At 34.9% G+C, this 6,000-nt stretch overlaps 1 protein-coding gene and 1 pseudogene across 1 annotated transcript in view; both read right to left on the bottom strand.

The window, feature by feature from the left end:
- Positions 1 to 1,202: 1,202 nt before the first annotated feature.
- Positions 1,203 to 3,707, bottom strand: LOC133847696 (putative cyclin-dependent serine/threonine-protein kinase DDB_G0272797/DDB_G0274007; annotated as a pseudogene).
- LOC133847092 (hornerin) overlaps positions 2,038 to 6,000 on the bottom strand; it is a 109,468-nt gene continuing 105,505 nt past the window's right edge. Inside the window, exon 6 of the mRNA XM_062281881.1 lies at positions 2,038 to 3,497. The gene's annotated coding sequence lies outside the window, so the exon portion shown is untranslated. The remainder of the gene's footprint in view (positions 3,498 to 6,000) is intronic.

Below are 6,000 nucleotides of genomic sequence, written 5' to 3'. Positions count from 1 at the left end.
CGTTTCGTTTCGATTTGCAAACGTTTCTCATTCATTTTGTTTTTTTTGTTTCGTATGTGTTGCGTGTGTGTGTGTGTGTGTGTGGGGTATATGTGTGTCTACTTTATCCATAACTTGCTTTTGCTCTCGTTCTACTGTTTTGTTATTTTGTGTTTGATTCTCAGACGGTTTTATTCGGTTTCGGTTTCTTAACTGATTTCGGGCGGCCCTTTTTAGTTGCACTCGCTCTCTCTCTCTCTCTCTCTCACTCTCTCGCTCCCTCTTGCTTTCCCTCTTCTGCTTCTTGTTGTGGTTCATAGTTTTTCTTGTTTTATAAAATATCACATTTTAAGCTTTTTTTTGTGTTTTTTTCTTTCTTTAAGTATAAGACAAAACTGAACAAATCTAGTTAACTTAAATAGCAATGCATACAAAAAGAAAAAAATTAAAATACAACTAATCATTATTATGTATAGCGACGACAAATGGAAGAAACTAGTTAATCAATGAACGCAAACAGTTTCATAAATCATTTCACTTATGTTCGTGTTTGTGTGTGCGTGTGTGTGTGTGTGGGGGGGCGGGGGGTGTTGCACTTGTGCTTAATGTGGTTTTAGTTATGCTGTGTGTCTCTCTTTCTTCGTATTCTCTTCATTATTATTTATTTAAATCCAATATTTTATGCATTTCATTTTCGATTTTCTCTTCTTTTTTTATTTATATATTTTTTGTGTTTTTTTGTTTTTATGCTTTACGCTTATGTTAGACATTTAAAACACTGCACAGTTTGAGAATTTAAAATTTAAATTTGATATACATTTGTGTGTGCGTGTGTGTTTGTGTGTGTGTTGGTGTGTTGGTCTGTGTTTCTGTGCGAATGCCCAAAAGTATGCAATGCTTTCTTTGCGATAATATTGCCTCGCTGAGCGGTCATCTCTCTATCTATGCATCTCTTTCTATCGCTATCTCCATCTCCATCTCTCTCTTTCTCTCTGCTGTGGCTCAACGTTCGGCTTTTTGCTTTCGGAATTCTCTTTTGAGTGTATTTTGTTTTGTTTTGCTTGCTTTCTTTATATCTGCTACAAATTCATTTTTAAAATTTCCTTATTTATATTTTCTGCTTGCCATTTTATTAGTTTCATATTTTGTTTTGTTTTAATATGCGATTTGCAATGAAATTGGCGTTGACTTTGTTTTCTTATTTTTTATTTTTCGTTTTTAAGTTGTTTTTTTTTTCGTTTTTGTTTGATTTGGCGAATTTGCTGAATGTGTAGCGAATTTTCCATTTCCATTTCCATTTTAAATTTTCCATTTCCTGTTTGCGATTTTCGGTTAAATTTCATTTTCATTTTCATTTTCATTTCCAATTTGACTTTCACATGCGTCTTCAGCCATTTTGCTCTTTATCGATCTGTTTATATTGTATATTTATTTTGCCATCGAGTGAGTGTGTTTTTTCTTTATAGTTTATCTTTGCTGTAATTCTTAATCGTAGTTTCAGTTAGTTGCACCACATGAAAGGGGGATTGGGACACGATAAGATGGCTAGACAGGACTGAACTGGACAGGACAGGACAGGACAGGACAGGACAGGACAGGACAGAACGAGACAGAAGGGAACAATAATAATGACAACTTTACAATGCTCTCTATTAATGTATATTGTATTTGTTTGTTTTTGTTTTTGTTTGTTTGTATATCCATCATATGTATGTTTAACTGTAGCTTTACATCTACACATATATATTTTTTTAAGACACATTTTTCAATAAGTAAGTGAACAACTCGCCAACTATGTGTGTAAGTGTGTGAATATATATTTATTTTGTTCGTATTTTTTTCGCTTTTTGCTTTATTATGTTACTAAACTTGATTTCATTTCATTTCTATCATTATCATTATTATTATTTGCGCTTTACTTAAAGTTGACAGGCTTTGAACAAACACAAATAGTTCGCTTTTACTTTTCTTCCGCTTCCGCTTTCGTTTTCGCTTTGCTTCTCTTCTATTCTCTTCTCTCTTCTCTTTGTAGTTGTTTTGTTATCGTTTTATAATTCCTTTTGTTTTTGTTTTTTTTTTTGCTGTTGGCTGCACGTCAATTAAATTGTTAACATGCCCAGTTTATTTACATTTTTATTTAACACTCAGAGCTTAAGCTTAACCAAGTAATTATCGTAATAGTAATAATAATATTTATAATAAAAAAAAAACATTTATAATATATATATATATGTATTTATTTTTATTATTAAAATGTTTGCCATCAATATATTTCATCGTTTATCTCTATGTACAAGCATTGCTAGTTTATAAATTAAAAAAAAAAATGTTTATATGTTTTTATATTTCATATATATATACTTTTAAGATTATCGATATATATATATCCCATATATATTAATGTGTAAGATAATATGATTTCCATATTTTATAATATATATATTTCTCGTTCATTTCGTTCGTATTTTTGCATGTATCGAATCTACTTTTTAGATCTAGTTCACAAAAAAAAAAAAAATATATTTATATATATTTAGATATACATAACAATTCTCTCGACTTCCATTCCAATTCTCAGCTCAAGTCTCCAACACATCAAAAAAAAAAAACGCATTTCACATTAGTTATTAGTTATGTATATGTATGTATAAATATATGGGGTATGGTTATCAATTGTTTATGTACATGAATAAATATATAGCATATAGACGTATAGCGTGCCATATAGCGATCTGCCAGATATCAATGGTTAATACATATATTTTGAATATATATACTCAACATGTTCTGTGCACATTTTGCGAAAGATTACACACACATACATACAGATATATATGGTATTATTATCGATATAAGTATATATCTACATACATATATATCGATATTTTATATTCAATACTCAAATCGTTTATCGTTTAATATTCATAAAATTTACTACTTGATTCTTAAATGCCGAGCTGCAGTGAACTACCTAAGTATCCATATTTCTCCATCTATCGTTTTCAATCGGTATCGGTATCGCATTCGCATTCGCATTCATCGCTATCGGTATCGTTATCGTTATCGTCTTGGGTGTATAACACTTTGTAGTTAGTCTGTGGTAGGTACCTTGCGTTCCGCTTCCATCGCTCGATTCGCACTCACAACATGTCCGCAAACGAACCATAATGCTCGTGAAAGATCGGACGGCAGCACTCCTCGATGGCATCATACTTATAGTGGCGACTGTGGTGGCCAGTGTGACCAAAGCGTTGCTTTTGCTGCTTCGCCTGTTTGTGGCTGAAATTGCTTTTGCCGCTGTTGTTGCTGCTGCTGCTGCTTGTGATGCTGTTGTTGCTGTTGCTATTGCTGATGATGTTGCTGTTGTGGTACTTGTGTGGTTGCCGATAACGCTGATGCTGATGCTGCTGATGTTGATGCTGATGCTGATGCGAATGTGAATGCGAATGCGTATGTGGATGCTGATGCGGTTGATAGTAGTGGATGGCATGGCATGAGGCAGTCTTTGTATTGTATTCCTGCAGAGAAAGAGAAACATTTCATTAATTTGAGTGATTCGTCCATATGGTAAGTGCATACTTAAACTTTAATTGCATTTTTAAATGGCAAGTTGACAAGAATTTTGCATTTTCGACACCTTTGAGAAGTCGCATTACCAGCTTAAAACTGAGATCGATCTCAGACTTATCTGGCATATTTGATAGATCTATTTTCATATCTGTTATCATCTCTATCATTTGGTTATTCAAATAAAAAACATCTTTAATCTAACAATTTTTTCTTTTCTATAATTTTTGTGCTTTCATTTTAACTAAAATTTCATTATTCTCCATCATTTCTGGTATAAATAAACTATATTTAATCTAACATTTCTTGTTTCTATATAATTTTTTTGTAATTTAATAGAAAATAAACACAAATTTACTTCTTTCTCTATCATTTTTGGTATTTTTGTACTAAATAAAGTATTATTAAACTAAAATTGTTTGCTTCTCTATATTTCTTTGGTATTTTAATTTTAAATAAAGAATTTTTAAACTAACATATCTCTCTTCTCTATAATTTTTGTAATAAATAAATTAGCTTTATACACAATTTTAATTTTTCCCTTTAATTTTTTGTATTTTCATACCAAATGAACAATCTTTAAACTATCTCTATCTATTTATGATATTTTAATACCAAATAAACCATATTTTAACTAAGAATTCTTTCTTCTCTATAATTTTTGGTATTTTTAACACTAAGTAAAGAATCTTTAAAAACACTTTAATTTTTTTAACTACAATTCTTGGTATTTTTATACTTAATAAAGGAGATTCAAAAACACATTTTTAGTATTTTAGTACAGTATAAATTATTCATAATCTACATATTTCTTTCTTCTCTTTCACTTTTGGTATTTTAATACTAAATGAACATTCGTATCACACATTTTTCCCTTAAGAAGTGCATTTGGCACATGAAATGCTTTAAGTCACATTTTAATTTCACTCAAATCGTTTTCTTTCACACTTTTTTCAGTTTGCAATGCCTTCAGTTTAATTTGGCTCTTTCAGCACAGATTTCTACATATGGTATATTGTAGTACTGCAACTAATGCGCTAATATCTGTGTCCACAAGGTCTTCTCTTAATTCTCTTCTCTATCTTTCTCTAATTCCCAGCTCTCTCTCTCGCTCTTTGTAGCCTTCTTCGTGCAGTAGTAGTCAACTATCGATGTTGCCCCATCTGCTTTGCCTTCGATGGTCAGCAAAATGTTGCCAAAATTTTGTCGCAACAAATTGGCAAATGTTTTGTTGCATTTGTCGCTCTTCGCTCCTGTGTAAAGGAGCGGCTTAAAGGTCGCATGTGAAGTTGTTGCTGTTGCTGTTGCTGCCATGGCCCTGAAGCCGCATACATAAGTATTATCAATAAATTGCATCTGACTGGCAACGCAGACAACGAGGCAGGGTTAGTTCAACCCACGCCGGAAGAGGGGAAGAGAGGCGAGACGAGGCGAGGCGGGGGCAACAAATCTCTTGGCCATTGTCTGCTCTGTGGTCCAGTCCATTATTAAAAGGCTAAAACAAAATGTGTTAGCCGCATTTCTCTGGCGATCTCAATTTTCAGCTGTGCAGCAGCAACAGCAGCTGCCTCGTGTGGCACCTTGTTCTAATTTATTTATTGTTGCATGCATGTACAATATAATTTTATTGGGTGTCTGGCCAGCCAGCCAGCCAGCCAGCCAGCCAAGCCAAGCCAACAGCCTGCGACCCACTTGCCACTTGCCACTTGCCACTTGTGTCTTGCCAACGCTTCGCCACTTGACCGCATTGCGAGCTTTAACAATTATGCTGGAAATTTGTGAAGAGTCAACACCGTAACGGGCTGCCAATTTGATACACTTGCCACAACACACAAACACCCAAATACACACACACACACACACAGATGTGAGGAGCTGTTATTAGTCCTTTCAGTTGTTGTTATTTTGAGGGGGCAGCGCATTTGACATTTGGCGCCAAAGTTATTAAGCGGACGGACAAGAGAGAACTCCCCAAAAGCGGCTTAAACAGCCAGCCAAATGAAATACAAATGCGCCAGATACCGAGACAATGTCAGTGTGTGTGTGAGGGAGAGAGAAGGAGAGGGAGAGGCACACACATGTTGGTCCACCGGATGGTTGGGCAAACTGCTTTTTGTTTTAAGTTTATTGATGTCGACGTGCGTTTTTCATGCCTCAGCAAACAGGCGCACAGAATGGACAGCCTGATGGCTACAGGGCAGGTAACACACACACACACACACACACACACACACACAAACACACAGAGGGGGAGGTGGGGGTAGCAAATCGGCTGGCAGACGCGTCTGCGACGTGACAAAACCCATTATAGATGCGACCACAAAGATAACACGCTGCCAGCGCCCAGACCAGAGAACAGAGAACAGAAAACCGAAAACAGACAACAGACCAGCAACTGAAAATGAAACTGAAACTGGAGTTGGAGATGGAGATGGAGACGAAGCTCCTCCTGGC

The sequence above is a fragment of the Drosophila sulfurigaster genome, chromosome X, assembly GCF_023558435.1.
Source record: "Drosophila sulfurigaster albostrigata strain 15112-1811.04 chromosome X, ASM2355843v2, whole genome shotgun sequence".
In the NCBI taxonomy this organism is placed as follows: Eukaryota; Metazoa; Arthropoda; class Insecta; order Diptera; family Drosophilidae; genus Drosophila; species Drosophila sulfurigaster.
The sequence above is the reverse complement of the archived record's forward strand: the minus strand, read 5'-3'. Positions and strand labels throughout refer to the sequence as shown.